We start from the raw sequence: 20,841 nt of genomic DNA on the forward strand, positions 1-20,841 counted from the left end.
TCAGTGAACTGTTTGAAGAACATGATAGACAGGCACAAACGTTTGATAAAATGACACAAACGTTTGATAGACAAGCACAAACGTTTGTAATGAAAAATTAAAGTACCCTCTGTTTAGAACTTCAGTTAATTTCAAACTGAGAGCGAAAACAGAAATCTTTAAGTTAACCGGTTGTTCGTGCGTGGTCGTCATGGAATTCCACTCTTGTTACTTTCCTCGAGCTGATTTTGACCGCAAGTTTTCTTTAAAAAAACTATAATAAGAAACAGTGAGAAAAATGTTTAGGAAGCTCAGCACTAGAGTAGTTCAAGAAAAGAATACACTTTAAAAACATGTTTGTCTGGCTTGTTACGATTGAAAACATTTCCATACTCGAATTGGAGTACTGAAAACATTTATATTTAACTATATTAACTCTGATATCTGAGCCGTACATTTGTACCTAACAATATTAACCATGATGTCTGAAAAGTTCAGCCTTGTATCTATAAGAACATATACTTATTGAAACAATAATTAGTCTGCTACTTAACTATCTCAACTCTCATATACGAACTGTTCAGCCTTGTATCTACTGAAACATTTATTTATTGAAACATTTATTAATCAGGTACCTAGCTATCTTAACTCTCATGTCTGGACTGTTCAGTCTCGTATCTGTCAAAACATATACTTATTTAGACACTTATTAATCTGGTACCTAACTATCTTAACTCTCATGTCTGGACTGTTCAGTCTCGTATCTGTTAAAACATATACTTATTTAGACACTTATTAATCTGGTACCTAACTATCTTAACTCTCATGTCTGGACTGTTCAGCCTCACATTTGTTAAAACATACACTTATTGAAACACTAAATAACTATCTTAACTCTCATGTCCTGACTGTTAAGTGGCCCGGCATGGCCAAGCGTGTTAAGGCGTGCGACTCGTAATCTGAGGGTTGCGGGTTCGCATCCCCGTCGCGCCAAACATGCTCGCCCCTTTCAGCCATGGGGGTGTTATAATGTGACGGTCAATCCCACTATTCGTTAGTAAAAGAGTAGCCCAAGAGTTGGCGGTGGGTGGTGATGACTAGCTGCCTTCCTTCTAGTCTTACACTACTAAATTAGGGACGTCTAGCACAGATAGCCCTCGAGTAGCTTTGTGCGAAATTCAAAAACAAAACAAACAAACAAAGACTGTTAAGCCTCGTATCTATTAGAACATACACAAATTAATCTGGTATCTAAGTATAAGCACTTTCACGTCTAAACGGTTTAGTCTTTTAGTGGCTAAAACTAAAACATATGGTTAATTATAACTGATAAATGCAATAGTTCTTTAATAAACTTACTGTAATAGCTAGACTCTAAGATCAATATAAAATTATTTCTCTGCGTCTTAAAACTCTATTCGATGAAGAACTTATCACTTGAAACCGCTCTTGTCTTTACTGTTATTTGAAGCTAATCTCCAACATCATGTCATAATTGTTTATGTTAGTGATGTTTTAGCATTGTCACTATATTTCATTATTCTTGTATCTGTAGAGTGTCCCTAACGTTTTGTTTCAGAGTTACAAGTGTATTAAAAGCTTGAATCTCCTGAGTAAGGTGTTGACCAAGGTTTGTGCACTGTTTGGGGTGACAGGTTGCAGTTTTTCTTTGCTGTTGTTGGTACATGAATGCCGTAGTTAATATCTTTATAACAAGTACCCCACTACCTTTAAAACCACCATTTTCAACACCTTCTTAGTCTACGATATGGTTGTTCCTATCTCGTTTTTCATTACTTTTAAAATCAGTTTTCCATGTCTACCTACTTCTCTTGTAGTAAGATGATCCTCCTTCTCTTTTAACCCTTTTCTAATCACAGTTCTCCACATCTACCTACTTAACTTATAATGCGGTGGGTTCTGTTTAATTTTATTACTTTTAACACAACACCTTCATATACCAGTCAACCGTTTACCTTATATTGAAGTTGCTTCTATTTCATTTCTCACTCCTTTACAAACGTAAATAAAACGTAGTATCATTTTCAATATGAGATCACATTCCTATGTTAAACAGTAATCGATTCCATTTCTTGCAAGGCTAAAGATTCTTAGGATTCGGGTATAATGCTCCCTAGTTTTAGACCACTGACCACCTGCATTCTTCTTTACAAGGACTTTGTTTGACTATTTAAACTGAAAACAATTTACTGTTACTTTTATTACACACCCACAGGTGAAAGTGCGGGACGTATTTAGCGGTATCGTTGCTCGAATCCCGGGCCTTTTGATTCGATACTATAGTTTACATCTGATCCCTTTTGAAAGAAAGAAACGCAAGTGAACACGTTTTAGAAGAAATATATTTAATTTTAAGTTAAAAACAGAAAATATTACATAATCAGCAGGAATGACACATAAACAGTGCATAAAGAACTACCGACTTTTGTTGGAAATATACGAAACCGTTGAAGGTAAATGATTTGATAACTGAAACAAACAAAGGTGTTCCCACATTTAAAGTTTTGTTGTGTCCATTTTCACTAATTATATTCTCGACATAAGTGTATATAAAATTCAATAAACACGATGGCATGTTGCTGCTGAGATAATCAAAGTTATGTTCGTTTTAAAAGAAAAAATGCAGAAAAGGATTGAATAGAACACACTCTGCATGTTTCATACTTCACGACGTTAAGTTGAGATTCTAGTCATGTGCCTAGTTCAATGACATTACCCAAGCGTTTAACAGAGTGTAATGAATCATTGGACCGAATGAAGGTATCACGTGACCTAAACTACTTCGTTAATGGTTAACTCTGGTGTTTTCATGCTCAGCTGCTTAAGCCTTTAAAGATTAGAAATAAGTGAAAATATTAAGATTATGGACATTTTCTAATGCTATTTAACCGAAAGACTAAGGAAAAACTTAAAAGTTGTAACACAAAGAAAAAGTTTTCCTTGTTTCCGGGGATATTTTTAAATGCTCAAAACACTATAAAAGAAATAGTAAGGATATATTAGTTTGTCATATTACTCGATATCTTGATATCCCTTCGATAATCTTTCACTTTCTTTACTTTAATGGTAAAAAGGAATTCAGTTTTATCAGTTACATTGGAATAATATCAGTCTATATTATGATATCGGTTTAGCTCTGTAAGGCAGGCTGGTTACTTACTGTAATGATAAAAAGAAAGCACGTTTACAGATTACACAATAACATCAGTAATTCATATCTTGGTATCCGTTTATCTCTCTCTATGACATGTGCTTTATAGTCAATCTAATGAAAAGAGGAAAGCAGGTCTTTTGATCACACTGCAACGATTATAATCTTACATTTGTATTCGATCACTGCTGTATCATATACTGTTTAATCTAATGACAATAGGAAATCAGGTTTACTGATTAGACTTCACAACAATAATCTGTTTCTTGGTATCCGTTCACCGCTGTATGATATACTGTTTAATCTAATGACGAAAGGAAAACAGGTTTACTGATTAGACTGTAACTGTAATAAACTTATCTCGGTATCTCCTGTATGATTTTTTTTTTTTTTTGGTTCGTCTACTGTCTAGAAATACCTAGCGTGTGTACCAACAATTAAACATTTAAACTCAGTGTGAATGCTGCGAATGTAATTTCTATTAATTTGAAAATGTTTGGTTGGATATATTTAGAAACAATCATGCTGGACAATTTTGCGCAATTGTATCAAGTTTCTTTACGTAGTGAAACGTTAAAAGCAAGTATATGCATGACGCATAATAGAAATGGATGTAACAATGAAATGGTAGTTGCATATTAAACCAAGTTCTGTGCAGGAATATTGTGTTCGCCATTGCCTCGCTATATAGTTCTATTATTGATTGAAGTGTTTTGATTAATTAATAACTTCTAATAAAATATAAGTTATGTAGATCAGAACTGAGAAATAACTCATGGATTACATACTGTTGACAGTACTGTCGTTTTAACTAGCTAAAAAGAAATATTCAAACTCTACGTTTGTTATTTAAGTAGCTTGATTCTATGCAGAGAGGGCGTTGAAATCGGACCTGTGAGAAGTATTTTCGTTATAATACTTTAAAAGACGCGATCCATGTTTGAGTGGAGGAACCAATGAGAATAGCCTTTTATTTCACGTTTCCATGACGACGCTGACCTCGCTGACATATTACAATTGCATCCGCCCCTTTGCGTTTCTGGTAGCTAGCTGATCGAATACGTGTCATCAAAATTGGTAAATAACATAAAATATATTATTCTATTTTACACGTCTTGTTGCCTTCTCTATACACAAATATGTGCCACCCGAATAAAAGTGATTTATTATATTTAGCATATTTCATTCTTCCTAATTATAATTAATAATCTGAGTAATACGCTTTTATATGACATGCAAGTCATGCTGTTAATATAAGGTAGTTTGTATAGTGAAAACTTCCGTAGTGAATACATGTCAAAGTTGACTACTTACTTTAATTTTTGCATTGGTAATAATTTTAGAAAAAAAATGCTTTCAACGGGAGGGGGAAGTTCACCTCTGTATTTTCTGCAGATTTAAACTACAAGCGATGCTCCAGTCATGACAAATAATTAACATCTTAGGCGATCAGTCGTATCTGTTGATAGTCATTAACTGCATGCAACTTATATTGGGAAAACTTACATAACAAGAGTCATATGATTGGAAGATAATAAGGCAAAACGATGTACAACCAATCAGAACAAGAAAGAATGAAACATAATGATATTACTAATTGTGACATCTTTACAAAACGACGACTTTGTGTGTGTGGTGCCGATATACATATAGAATATCTTAATGTTTTACCAGCAGAAATATGTGGTACTGATACACATATACAGCAACGAATATCTTGTTGTTTCGCCAGCAGCATTGTGTGGTACGATAGACATATATAGTATAATATATCCTGATGTTTCATCACCAGCAGTATGTGGTACTGATATACATATATAGTATAGTATATCTGATGTTTCTCTGGCAGCAAGATGAAACACGATTTATGAACGACTAAATAACCTTTCAGTATTCTCATGTTTTCATATAGTAACTCTGATACCTGTATCGTGTGTCAAAGTACAGCTAACTTCGATACCTGTATCATATGTGAGAGTACAGCTAACCCTGGTAATGATAACCCTATAACGTGTGAAAGTAAAGCTAAATCTGATAAGAATGGATCTGTCATATGTTAAAGTAGAGTTAAATTTGATAATAATACCTTTATCATATGCCACACTAGAGCTAACTCTAATAATAATACATCTATCATACGTTAAAGTAAGCTAAATCTGATAATAATACATCTATCATATGTTAAAGTACAGCTAAATCTCATAATAATAATATTTGAAAATACGTCAAAGGACAGTTAAACCAGATAATAATATATGCACAATACATCAAAGAATAGCGGACTCTAATAATAAATCCTCGTGTCATATGTCAAACTCTGATTGTCTGATTTAAAAAAAAATAACATATTTACTAGCATAAAATAAGGAAGCGTATTGCAATATCTTTTCAGCTTAAAACTACATTAATAATATTTAAATTAATAAATTAACCTTGTGGCTTTTGTGCAAAGACTGTCCAAGATCTGTGATAGGTTATCTGGCTAACTTTGTTATATTTGTGTCATTACTGTTACAGAGTTACAAGGGATTTACACCAGAGGGCCGAGTTCTCTATTTTAATGTAAAACCTTCAAGACGTTTAGTTGTAGATGACAGATTTACGCTATTGACTTCATATTTTGTATAAAGATAAATAAAACTGAAAATATTAAAGCTTGACACTACCACGATTTTAATAACAGCAACACGGTATAAGTAGTGATTAAATTTTACAGGTATCATAAACCAGGCCTTACTAAGTATCTGGATTTCTAGTTTCATATATTGAGAAATAAAATCACGTTAGCACAAAATAGTAGCTTAAAAAAGTCATCTGAAAAAATTATTGATTTGTTTCTACATCGTTTATATTAAAAGTCTGTTTCTATATCGTTTATATATTGACTTATTTTATGTTACAACAGTCCGTGAAAAAGAACTATAACAAACAGGACAAACTAACCCATTTGCTCTGTTGAATATATAGAGAGACCTTGAGAATAATTAGAAGAATATTTCCGTTGACAATATATACATTTCTTGTATTTTCTTTCTCTCTTTCTCTTTTTATTACGGTAGCCTGTAACCAAAATAGCCACAAATCCACGAACAATCCTGTAAGTAAATAATTACGAAAATGTATTTAAAAAGCTGCCGAGGTTCAAGGACTCTATACGAGGTTAAAATATGTAATAAATAAAACAGAAATACTTTTTATTTCTGTCTAATTAATTCAATATTATTATTGACGAATAGTTTCAGAGTGAAATATCAGAGAGAGTAGATTCATTGTTTCAACATGAATGTTGTGGAACAGTTTCAGAGTGAAATATCAGAGAGAGTTGATTCATTGTTTAAACATGAATGTTGTGGAACAGTTTCAGAGTGAAATATCAGAGCGAGTAGATTCATTGTTTTAACATGAATGTTGTGGAACAGTTTCAGAGTGAAATATCAGAGCGAGTAGATTCATTGTTTGAACATGAATGTTGTGGAACAGTTTCAGAGTGAAATATCAGAGCGAGTAGATTCATTGTTTCAACATTAGTACTCTGCTGTCACTAGAATAATTAAAGACACGAAACTCGGAAGATAGTTTGTAGTAGTTTTTACACTAGTATAGAACTGAGATCAGATAAATAATGGCCTGAACTAATATGAGTCTAGCGCTGGAAATTCCATGATCAACAAGTTGGCTTCTAGAGAAGGATGCACATCCATTGCACTCTGGGTGGGTTAACTGCTGAAACTATCCGAAACAGTGACAGGTGGAGCACATGAAATGTGTGATTGATTTTCTTTCCAATGTTTCTAACACTTAATTAAAATATGTTATTATGCACAAGCAAGAAAATTAACGTTTATGTCAACATATTGTTACAAAACAGACATCTGATGACATTAGAAGTTTAATACAACAAGTTATACCAGGAATGTTCATCTTCACTCCATGTTATTTAATATGAGTGATTTCACAAATTGCAATAGATATAGCTGTCTTAAGAAGAAATAAGTTTTAATCTAACTTATAATGGGAATGGCCAGATCCAGTTACTTTCAATAGTACAATCGTACACTAGAAATAGTCTGAAATATATGAATACAACGAAGCTTACTAGGAATGTTGTGTCTTCAGTTAATATCAGTAGCTGAAGCAGAGATACTAAGAAATACGTATGAACAACGAATGTTACTCCTTTGTTGCTTTTAAGTTAAGTTTTATAAAATTTCAGCATAACATGTAAACCGTTCTTTCTGCAAGAAATTATGGAGAAACTTCGTTATGTATTTTATTACGTTTTGTGAATTTTCTATTAAAATGAAAAGGAGTAAAAGTAAGTTTTCAGACGTATGCTTACCACAAAATATTAATTTAGACAGAACCCAGAAGAATGAGAGTTAGAACCACTGCCATATTGGGTTCATTGAGGAACCAACTATTTTTACTGAACATGGTAATATGAAAATTCTGAAGTATTTTAGCTCTTCTCAAATATTGATAGGGAAACCACATTTATAGTGAATATTTCATTAAAACAACTAAGCAAAGGAAATCGCGCTAAAATCTACAATAATTGGGTTATTTCATAGTAAGAATGATAAGTACATTTTATTCGGAACTTGAAATTAACTTACGATTTGAGAAGAAATTATAGGCTTAATCAAAATTCGCGTCATTTTATCAGTCACCAACGTTTAGATTAATATTAAAAAAAAAAAGACACATAATACTTCGTTGTTTGAAAATTCTTCCACTATATACGAAACGAGTCGCTTCTTCGTTTCACAATGTTAAAGTTGTGAAAACCTAAAGTTCTTCAGCTTAATTAGGAAGAGGAAATACCCTCAGTGTCTTTGAGTGTCAAACATTTTTTCAGGTTATGCAACTTCAAGTCGTATTGTCTTTCTACTTTGTTATGCACGATATAACTTTGACAATATATATTTACATTAAAGTCAGTTATATTGGATCTAAATATTCAAATAAACTCACTTTAATATTCTGGTAATTGTACATTTTAACTATTTTAGAATATTGCAGGACAGGCTGAACTGTTTATCTAAGAGAATTATAAAAACGTCTCTTGATTTTGTTAGTTGTTAAGTGCAAAGGTATCGAAACAAGAGTTTTAGTGACGTAAGTCTGCTAACTTACAGTTGAGTCACTGTAGGCTATGTAAGGACATCAGTAGCTGGTTTAGTTCTATATGTTCATACGATTTACGATTGTTTGAACTAACTATTATTAGATAGCAGTCGCTTTTCTTTCACTTCCATCTGTAATGATGCGAAATATAGGAGTATATCTTGACATTTACGGTGTATTCTTTAACATTAAAAACAAACCAACAACATAACCACAGGTTGTAAAATGCGAGTAAACACTCGACGTACGTATGCACGAGATTTCAAGATAGGTAAACTTTGCATTCCACACTAAAGTTTACCGTAATAAGCTAAATGTTTTTCAACATGTGAGGCACTTCAAATTCAAAATAGAGCTCAAATACACAGAAACAAAATTTACCTAGAGTTTGTTCTGGCAGCTAGTGAACAGAAAGAAAAGAAATGTTACTTGCAGATGATGTTTTACTTAATTATAAAAACACTAAAACATGAAAAAACCATCCACTTTACACAGAAAAAACTAGTTCTAATAAAGGATGTTTCCCTTTATAATAGAAGCTAAATAAATGACTTTATCAAAGACGTTTTATTGAAAAATACAAGAACCAATATATTCTATTTATAAAGAATTTCTAACTTTATAGTAGAACAATAAGGGGGTAGTTGTTATGAAGGATGTTTTAGTGAATAATACGAGAACGAAGAGATTTTCTTTATAAAAGATGTCTAACTTTATAGTAGAACAATAAGGGGGTAGTTGTTATGAAGGATGTTTTAGTGAATAATACGAGAACGAAGAGATTTTCTTTATAAAAGATGTCTAACTTTATAGTAGAACAATAAGGGGGTAGTTGTTATGAAGGATGTTTTAGTGAATAATACAAGAACGAAGAGATTTTCTTTATAAAAGATGTCTAACTTTATAGTAGAACAATAAGGGGATAGTTGTTATGAAGGATGTTTTAGTGAATAATACGAGAACGAAGAGATTTTCTTTATAAAAGATGTCTAACTTTATAGTAGAACAATAAGGGGATAGTTGTTATGAAGGATGTTTTAGTGAATAATACAAGAACGAAGAGATTTTCTTTATAAAAGATGTCTAACTTTATAGTAGAACAATAAGGAGGCAGTCGTTATGAAGGATGTTTTAGTCAATAATATTAGGTTGAGGAATAATGCGTGAGCGTTTTTAAATAATTTCATTCAAGCATTACATGCAAGACTATACAATACTTCAATGCATGAACACATTACACCCAAAACATTTATTATGATACTTTATTTCATGTAATACCTAGGTATATAGTATGCATTGTTTTAAACGAAATTGCAAGAAATTAAATGCGAAAAGGAGATGGTGTCGAAAATGCTCGATTTTGTCCACTTGACATTCCATTTAATGAGCTGAAAATGAAAGCAAAAATTAAAGACATATGAAAATCAAACACACCATCTATTAGAGCAAACAATTATCTACCAAATGACATGAAATATTTTGCGAAAGCATTTCATTTATGAATATATTTTTTTAACTTGAAAAAACGCTCACGAATTATTCCTCAACCCAATACAAGAACGAAGAGATGTTCTTTATGAAAGACGTTTAGCTCTGTAATAGAACAACAGTGTAATAACAACAATAGTTTATCTAATAAAGACTGTCTTAACAGTGAAGGGGCAAAGGTATTCTTTATAAGGAATGTCTTACTTAAAATAATAATTATTACACAAGAACCGATAATTTTACAAAGGAAGAAACAGGATGTTTGACTTTAAAAATAAAGTAAGTTTTCTTTATAAGTAGAAAAAGAATTTTCTTTCATAAATGGTTGATTGGTTGATTTGTAATGAATAAATGATTTTTAATTTCATAATGGAATAACAATGGAATTAATCCTTGTAAAAGGGCTATCTTGAAATTGTTCATTTTCTAACTTATACTCACGCGGGGCAAAGGCCATGTCTGAGATTATCAGGCTCAGGTATAACCGTATGACTGTTGTGTTTTTTTTTCGGTTCTATATACCAAACTTATGGATGAAGTATATATTGTTTGTTTGTTTTGTTTTTTTTAAATTTCTCACAAAGCTACTCGAGGGCTATCTGTGCTAGCCGTCCATAATTTAGCAGTGTAAGACTAGAGGAAAGGCAGCTAGTCATCACCACCCACCGCCAACTCTTGGGCTACTCTTTTACCAACGAATAGTGGGATTGACCGTAACATTATAACGCCCCCACGGCTGAAAGGGGCGAGCATGTTTGGCGCGACGAGGATGCGAACCCGCGACCCTCAGATTACGGGTCGCACGCCTTAACACGCTTGGCCATGCCGGGCCTAGAGTATATATAGTTTTTATAAATCGCTCACAGATGAAAGATCGGAGTCATCATGTCTTATTGAATCCCAGACTTTGTTGTACACACAGTATGACTCCTTAATAACTGAGTCACTGCAGGCCCAACAGATTTCCTCTTTAACAGAAGAAATAGAAATACATTTATTCAGTGCAACGATTTGTTTTGCAATCGTCGCAAACCAGTTATAGAGTTTCTTATGCAAAGATCTCTCAGTGGCACAGCGGTAAGTTTAAGGACTTTTGGTGTCTCATTCCCCGCGGTGGACATACCAGATACCTCATTCTGACTTTGATTTAAAAATACCCTTATGTATGCTATATCTAGCTTAACGATTGTAACAGAACCATTTTAGTTTGAGCGACAGTTTATTTTAACAAAAACTGAACTTATTATCGTACAAACACAATTGAGTTGTTTGTAACTGACAACCTTGTTTCCTGTAAAGGTTTATAATAACTAAAACTGATCTTATGAATCTTTCAAACACAGTTGAGTTGTTTGTTTATAACAACGTTTTTTTCTGCAAGGGTTTATAATAATTAAAACTAAATATGGACACAGCTGAGTTGTTTGTAACTGACAACCTTGCTCCCTATAAAAATTTGTGCGTTATGAATCTTACAGATAACTGAGTTATTTTAGGATGATCTTTCTCTGTGTAAAGTTTCATATATTTATAAACACAAAATAACCCTATCAGTTTTAAAAGAATGTCTGACAATGTTATTTTCCGGACAATTTGATTTTATGTGAAGTAAGTTTTAAAGAACAATGTACTACAACATGAAACTATGTAGAATGGAAGGCAGCTGAAGACGAAAGGCGAAAGACTTTCGAAACGTCGTCCTCTACACTTGTGTTTCCACAACAGGTAGTTGACGTCCATTCTACAAAGTTTCATGAATACTCTGCCTAAACAATCTATCAAAGAGTGTACTACATATTTCGCTTGAAGACACACTTGAAACTGTTTTTTTTCTTAGTTCAGTCTCTACCAGCGTGAAGATTATTCCAAAAGTCACAAATGATAATGTTGATTTGAGAACAATATTGTAAATTAGGAAGGTAGAACACCTCCACCTTTAAAATGGTAATGTCTTAAAACCTGTTTATTCTAGAACTATTGACTTTTACCAGAAGGACAGTGAAAACCATAAAGAAATTCGTATTTAAAGTGCCTGTAATACATCTTAAGATTTATAATTTATATGTTGACAAAACTTCACCAAAGGCTCGTTCAGAACCAATGAAAACATACTTTAAATTAGTATGTTTTAAGATTTACTTAATTCTAGGGTGTACTAAACTTTACAGAGGCATGTTCAGAATCGTAAGAGCTACATATTTAAAGTGATTATGTCTTTAAAACTATCTGTTCTAAGTTTAATCAGCGGCATATTTAAAGTGCTTGTGTCTTAAAACCTACCTGTTCTAAGTTTACTCAGTGGCATATTTAAAGTGATTATGTCTTAAAACCTACCTGTTCTAAGTTTACTCAGTGGCATATTTAAAGTGATTATGTCTTAAAACCTACATGTTCTAAGTTTAATTAGCAGCATATTTAAAGTGATTATGTCTTAAAACCTACCTGTTCTAAGTTTACTCAGTGGCATATTTAAAGTGATTATGTCTTAAAACCTACATGTTCTAAGTTTACTCAGTGGCGTATTTAAATTGATTATGTCTTAAAACCTACCTGTTCTAAGTTTACTCAGCGGCATATTTAAAGTGATTGTGTCTTAAAAGCTCTGTTCTAAGTTTAATCAGCGGCATATTTAAAGTGCTTATGTCTCAAAACCTACCTGTTCTAAGTTTACTCAGTGGCATATTTAAAGTGATTATGTCTTAAAACCTACCTGTTCTAAGTTTACTCAGTGGCACATTTAAAGCGATTGTGTCGCAAAACCTACCTGTTCTAAGTTTACTCACTGGCATATTTAAAGTGATTATGTCTTAAAACCTACATGTTCTAAGTTTACTCAGTGGCGTATTTAAAGTGATTATGTCTTAAAACCTACCTGTTCTATGTTTACTCAGCGGCATATTTAAAGTGATTGTGTCTTAAAAGCTCTGTTCTTAGTTTAATCAGCGGCGTATTTTAAGTCATTATGTCTTAAAAGCTATCTGTTATAAGTTTAATTAGCAGCATATTTAAAGTGATTATGTCTTAAAACCTATCTGTTCTAAGTTTACTCAGTGGCATATTTAAAGTGATTATGTCTTAAAACCTACCTGTTCTAAGTTTACTCAGTGGCATATTTAAAGTGATTATGTCTTAAAACCTACATGTTCTAAGTTTACTCAGTGGCGTATTTAAAGTGATTATGTCTTAAAACCTACCTGTTCTAAGTTTACTCAGCGGCATATTTAAAGTGATTATGTCTTAAAACCTACATGTTCTAAGTTTACTCAGTGGCGTATTTAAATTGATTATGTCTCAAAACCTACCTGTTCTAAGTTTACTCAGTGGCATATTTAAAGCGATTGTGTCTTAAAACCTACCTGTTCTAAGTTTAATCAGCGGCATATTTAAAGTGATTATGTCTTAAAACCTACATGTTCTAAGTTTACTCAGTGGCGTATTTAAAGTGATTATGTCTTAAAACTTACCTGTTCTAAGTTTACTCAGTGGCATATTTAAAGTGATTGTGTCTTAAAACCTACCTGTTCTAAGTTTACTCAGTGGCATATTTAAAGTGATTGTGTCTTAAAACCTACCTGTTCTAAGTTTACTCAGCGGCATATTTAAAGTGATTGTGTCTTAAAACCTACCTGTTCTAAGTTTACTCAGCGGCATATTTAAAGTGATTGTGTCTTAAAACCTACCTGTTCAAAGGAAAGTAAACTTCACTAGTAGAACATTGAGAATTAAAAAAGAACATATGATACCTAGCTGTTGTTTGGTGCTCTAAACCTAATCACAGGCAGTGTACGTGTCATAAATATTGGACAGGAAAGTTTGAACACCGTAAAGTGTCTTTTAAAATCACTACTTAAATAGTTTTGACTTTATTCCTTACTCCCTTAATAATAGTAGATTGGTGATAATACTAAACTGTTTGTCATTGTGCCGGATATTAAAGGTTTATGAACACTACATTAATGTATTTTTGTAGGTATACAGGCAAGTTGATTGAAGATGACCGAAAGCACACAGATCATATCGTGTATCAAGTTTCGAAACATCGTGTTTCGTGTTACATTGTCTTGAATAAAACTTATGATTTTCATTGACTGTAGAGTGAAATTTAGTTTCTATTGAACAAGTACTTATTAACATATAACTTCCATGAAGTAACTAAACACTATGAATGTATACAAGATATAGCTGAATTTGAGTTTGAGAACGATTTTCTTCGAAGGAGAAACACGTTTACTTCACATAAAATCGACATATATCGATACCATCTTGCTCATTGCGGGTATTTAAAACAACAAAACTGCACATAAGATTTAGAAATACAGTTCATATAATTTATTTGACAATAATCGGTATTTCGGATGAAAGGAATTTTGAAATGTGTTGTCACTATTGACACAACATGAACATCAAAGAAACTAAAACAAAAATTCAGTAATAATTCGTCAGCAGTTGAAATGTATCTTTAATAAAGAAATATAAATTACACCTATTTATGATAATGTAGCGTTGATTTGATTGTTATTTGCTGAAAAACGTAAAGCTACACAATGTGATGTTTATGTTGTACATACCACAGGCATTGAAATCTGATATTTTGGAGTTGCAAGTCTTCTGACTAATTGCTGAACCCCTAGGGGCTTTTAGTGCTGAAAATTAGGGAAACAACTGACAACGTTTGTGACAGGACAATTCACTGAATGTTATAGACACAACTAGGTCTGTTTGTCATAGGACAATCCGTTGAAAGTTTTGATACAACAAGTTCTGTTTGTTTTAAGACAATCTGTTGAAAGTTATAGGCACAACGGTTTCTTGTTATGATGACACGATTCTTTGAAAGTTATAGACACAACTGGCTTTGTTTGTGAGAAGACAGTCCCATGAAAATTAGAAACACAACTGACACTACTTTTGATAGAGCTGTCCGCTGGAAGCTAAAGACACAAGGAACATCGTTTGTGATAAGGAAATTCACTGGAAGCTAAAGGTATCACTGACATTGTTTATGATAGGACAATCCGCTGAAAGATAAAGACACAACTAACACTGTGTCATAGGAGAATCCCCTGGAAGTTATAGACACAACTGGTTCTGCTTGTAATGTGACAATTCGTTGAACGTTATAGATACAACTGGTTCTGTTTGTGATAGGACAATTCCATGGAAATTATAGACACATGTGACACTATTTGTGATAGAACAATTCGTTGAAAGTTAGAAACACAACTGTCTCTGTGTGTGATATGTCAATCCCCTGGAACATAGAAACACAACTGTCACTGTGTGTGATATGTCAATCCCCTGGAAGTTAGAAACACAACTGTCTCTGTGTGTGATATGTCAATCCCCTGGAAGTTAGAAACACAACTGTCTCTGTGTGTGATATATCAATACCCTGGAAGTTAGAGATACAACTGTCTCTGTGTGTGATATGTCAATCCCTGGAAGTTAGAAACACAACTGTCTCTGTGTGTGATATGTCAATCCCTGGAAGTTAGAAACACAACTGTCTCTGTGTGTGATATATCAATCCCTGGAAGTTAGAGATACAACTGTCTCTGTGTGTGATATGTCAATCCCTGGAAGTTAGAAACACAACTGTCTCTGTGTGTGATATGTCAATCTCCTGGAAGTTAGAAACACAACTGTCTCTGTGTGTGATATGTCAATCTCCTGGAAGTTAGAAACACAACTGTCTCTGTGTGTGATATGTTAATCCCCTGGAAGTTAGAAACACAACTGTCTCTGTGTGTGATATGTCAATCCCCTGGAAGTTAGAAACACAACTGTCTCTGTGTGTGATATGTCAATCTCCTGGAAGTTAGAAACACAACTGTCTCTGTGTGTGATATGTCAATCCCCTGGAAGTTAGAAACACAACTGTCTCTGTGTGTGATATATCAATCCCCTGGAAGTTAGAGATACAACTGTCTCTGTGTGTGATATGTCAATCCCCTGGAAGTTAGAAACACAACTGTCTCTGTGTGTGATATGTCAATCCTCTGGAAGTTAGAAACACAACTGTCTCTGTGTGTGATATGTCAATCTCCTGGAAGTTAGAAACACAACTGTCTCTGTGTGTGATATGTCAATCCTCTGGAAGTTAGAAACACAACTGTCTCTGTGTGTGATATGTCAATCCCTGGAAGTTAGAAACACAACTGTCTCTGTGTGTGATATGTCAATCTCCTGGAAGTTAGAGACACAACTGTCTCTGTGTGTGATATGTCAATCCCTGGAAGTTAGAAACACAACTGTCTCTGTGTGTGATATGTCAATCCCCTGGAAGTTAGAAACACAACTGTCTCTGTGTGTGATATGTCAATCCCCTGGAAGTTAGAAACACAACTGTCTCTGTGTGTGATATGTCAATCCCCTGGAAGTTAGAAACACAACTGTCTCTGTGTGTGATATGTCAATCCCCTGGAAGTTAGAAACACAACAGTCTCTGTGTGTGATATGTCAATCCCCTGGAAATTTTTACTCCTTTGTTGTTAGGATACAAAAATTATGTTATAAACACAATGATATTAATAATGAGTTATTATTAACTAAAACTTAGCAGTAGAAAGATGTTTTAGTTCTGATGTTGTTGATAGAGCTTTTAATAAACTAAGAAACAGGAATAAAAATATTAAATTACAACACTTACTGAAAAAAAAACCGATAAAATAACGTTTGGTACTGTTCTCTGTACCAGGCTTATTCTGTCAAATAATGAAGAAATGTAAAAAAATACATATTTTTCCGATATACAAACCGATAAAAAATTATCCAACTTCTTAATACAGTTAAATATAACATTGGTTTAATAGAAAACATTTGGTATATGTAAAATATGATGTGAATATAAAATTGCTTACATTGGGCAAAATAGAAGAAACATAAAATTAATGAACACGAATGAAACGTTAAAAAAACAATGATATTACATTATGACCTTTAGCATAACACATCAATGAAACTAAACAGAATTTAATGGGGAATTTATTTAGTGTGGATACACTTGAATCTATTGAGATAATTAAATATTATAAAGTACATTTGAATTATTAAATAAGTATGATAGACCTGGTGGAAATGTTGTCAGTAGATGGTGAGAAATTCTATAATATATAAACTGGTCCTCTGGTAATTATGTAAATGTGGGTTATATTCTTGAAAACGTTACATTCCTGAAGATGGCGCATTTATGTACTTCGAAGCATGTAGGGCGTACGAGACTGTTTTCCAGTTTCGTCGGGTTGTTTATTGATTTTAATATCGTATCATAAGTTACTGGTATATTATTGTACTTTTAAGAGCGAAAACTGTCTTATTTTTAGAATTATGTATTAAATAATCATTGTTTATGTCATAATCGTGAGTTTTTAACATTGGCACTGTTTATGAGAGGACAGACCGCTGGAAGTCAAAGAAAAGCTGACACTGTTTATTACAAGACAATCCGTTGAAAGTCAGAGAAACAACTGACAGTGTTTGTGATAAGGCATTTCGCTGTAAGTTAAGGACACAACTGACAGTGTTGTTGATAGGACAATCCCATGGAAGTTAGAGAAACAATTAACATTATTTGTGATAGGAAGATTAGCGGGAAGTTAAAGAAAAACTGACATTTTTTGTAACAGGATAATCCACTGCAAGTTAGAGAAACAACTGGTTCTGTTTGCGATAGGACAATTCGGTGAAAATTATAGACACATGTGACACTATTTGTGATAGAACAATTCATTGAAAGTGAGAAACACAACTGTCTCTGTGTGTGATATGACAATCCCCTGGAAGCTAGAGATACAACTGGTGTTGTTTGTTTTTAAAATTCCTTGGCACATGTGTGATGTTATACGCTAAAAACTCACGATTAAGTGGAATATCAACTTCAGAAGTTGGATTACAATATCAGACACTATAAAGTGTAATATCAACTTCAGAAGTTGGATTACAATATCAGACACAATAAAGTGTAATATCAACTTCAGAAGTTGGATTACAATATCAGACACAATAAAGTGTAATATCAACTTCAGAAGTTGGATTACAATATCAGACACAATAAAGTGGAATATCAACTTCAGAAGTTGGATTACAATATCAGACACAATAAAGTGGAATATCAACTTCAGAAGTTGGATTACAATATCAGACACAATAAAGTGGAATATCAACTTCAGAAGTTGGATTATAATATCAGACACAATAAAGTGGAATATCAACTTCAGAAGACTAAAGAAAAGATAACGAATATTGTGCTTTGGTAAAAAACAAGTTTCTCAGCTGAAAAAGAAAAAACATACAGTGTATTTATTGCATTTATCTCTATCTAAAGAAATGACTGAAGACTGAACGGCGTGAGAAAGGAAGTTATGAAAACTAAACAGGAAAATATTTCTAAATGAATTACGTTGGACAATAAGTTTGAAATTTTATTAGCAAAGATAAAACAAGCAAATGAAGAATGTTATAAACTAGAGTTATTACCAGAGAAATACAGTAGATTTTAAATAATCTTAACTTTATAAAAAATAATTCATAGTTGGTGTTAAACGATAAACAGTTTGGTGTTTTAAAGACTAAATTGGAAACTTTCATTTATGGTAAACCTTTTCTATAATCATTCAACTACATCGTAAGTCTTGTCACACTAAAAAAAACTAGTGGTTTTTACTCCTTTGTTGTTAGGATACAAAAATTATGTTATAAACAGAATGATATTAATAATGAGTTATTATTAATTAAACACAGAGCAGTAGAAAGACGTTTTAATTCTGATGTTGTTGATTGAGCTGTTAATAAACTTAGAAACAGGAATCAAAATATTAAATTAAAACCATTTACTGAGAAAAAGCTATGAAAGGATGTTTGGTAATGTCATTTGTACTAGGCTTATCCTGTCAAATAACGAAAAAAATGTCAAAAACAACAACATATTTTTCCGATATACAAACCCATAAAGAAAATTATCCAACTTCTTAATACAGTTAAATATAACATTGGGTTAATAGAAAACATTTGGTATATATAAAATATGATGTGAATATAAAATTGTTCACATAGGGCAAAATAGAAGAAACATAAAATTAATGAACACAAAAGAAAAGTTAAAAACGTAAATATTACTTTATTACCTTTAGCAGAACACATCAGCGAAACTAAACATACAATTTAATGGGGGATTAATATTCAATATATTTGAATCTGTTGAGATAATTAAATGCTACAAACTACATTTAAATTATGAAATAAGGGTGAATGACCTGATGGAAATGTTGTCAGTAGATGGTGAGAAATTAATTCTATAATATGTAAACTGGTCTTCTGAAAATTGTATAAATGTAAGTTATATTCTGGAAAACATAACATTTCTGAAGATGGCGAATTTATGTACTTCGAAACATGTAGAGCGTATGAGACTGTTTTCCAGTTTCATCGGGTTGTTTATTGATTTTAATCTCGTATCATAAGTTACTGGTATATTATTGTACTTCTAAGAGTGAAAACTGTCTTATTTTTAGAATTGTGTGTTAAATAATCATTGTTTATAAAATAATGGTGAGATTTTAGCACTTGTACTGTTTATGAGAGGATATTCCGGTAGAAGTTAAAGAAAAACTGACACTGTTTGTTACAAGACAATCTGCTGAAAGTTAGAAAGACAACTGACACTGTTTGTTACAAGACAATCTGCTGGAAGTTAGAAAGACAACTGACACTGTTTGTTACAAGACAATCTGCTGGAAGTTAGAAAGACAACTGACACTGTTTGTTACAAGACAATCTGCTGGAAGTTAGAAAGATAACTGACATTATTTGTTACAAGACAATCTGCTGGAAGTTGAAAGACAACTGGCACTGTTTATTACAAGACAATCTGCTGGAAGTTAGAAAGACAACTGACACTGTTTGTTACAAGACAATCTACTGGAAGTTAGTAGGACAACTGACACTATTTGTTACAAGATTAGCCGCTGAAAGTTAGAGACACAACTGAAACTGTTTGTGATAGGACAATTCACTGGAAGTTAGAAAAAACAATTGACATTATTTGTGATAGGACGATCCAAGGGAAGTTGAATAAAAACTGGCATGGTTTGTAACTGGATAATCCACTGCAAGTTAGAGACACAACTGACATTGTTTGTGATAGGACAATCACTGGATGTTATAGAAACAATTGACATTATTTGTGATAAGGCAATATCCTGGAAGTTAGAGAAACAACTGGTTCTGTTTGTGATACGACAATTCGTTGAAAGTTATAGATACAGCTGGTTCTGTTTGTGATAGGATAATTCCGTGCGAATTATAGACACATGTGACACTATTTGTGATAGAACAATTCGTTGAAGGTGAGAAACATAACTGTCTCTGTGTGTGATATGTCAATCCCCTGGAAGTTAGAGATACAACTGGTGTTGTGTGTTTTTAAAATTCCTTGGCACATGTGTGATGTTATACGCTAAAAACTCACGATTAAGTGGAATATCAACTTCAGAAGTTGGATTACAATATCACACACAGTAAAGTGTAATGTTAACTTCAGAAGTTGGATTACAATATCAGACACAATAAAGTGGAATATCAACTTCTGAAGTTGGATCACAACATCAGACACAATAAAGTGAAATATCAACTTTAGAAGACTAAAGAAAAGATTACGAATATTGTGATTTGGTAAAAAAACAAGTTTCTGAGCTGTAAAAGAAAAAACATACAGTGTATTTATTGCATTTATCTCTATCTAAAGAAATGACTGAAGACTGGACGGCGTGAGAAAAGAAGTTATGAAAAACTAAACAGGAAAATATTTCTAAATGTAAAATTACGTTGGACAAAAAGTTTGAAATTTTATTAGCAAAGATAAAACAAGCAAATGAAGAATGTTATAAACTAGAGTCATTACCAGAGAAATACAGTAGATTTTAAATAATCTTAACTTTATAAAAAATAATTCATAGTTGGTGTTAAACGATAAACAGTTTGGTGTTTTAAAGACTAAATTGGGAACTTCCATTTATGGTAAACCTTTTCTATAATCATTCAACTACATCGTAAGTCTTGTCACACTAAAAAAAACTAGT

Source organism: Tachypleus tridentatus, chromosome 10 (assembly GCF_004210375.1).
Source record: "Tachypleus tridentatus isolate NWPU-2018 chromosome 10, ASM421037v1, whole genome shotgun sequence".
Taxonomy (NCBI): Eukaryota; Metazoa; Arthropoda; class Merostomata; order Xiphosura; family Limulidae; genus Tachypleus; species Tachypleus tridentatus.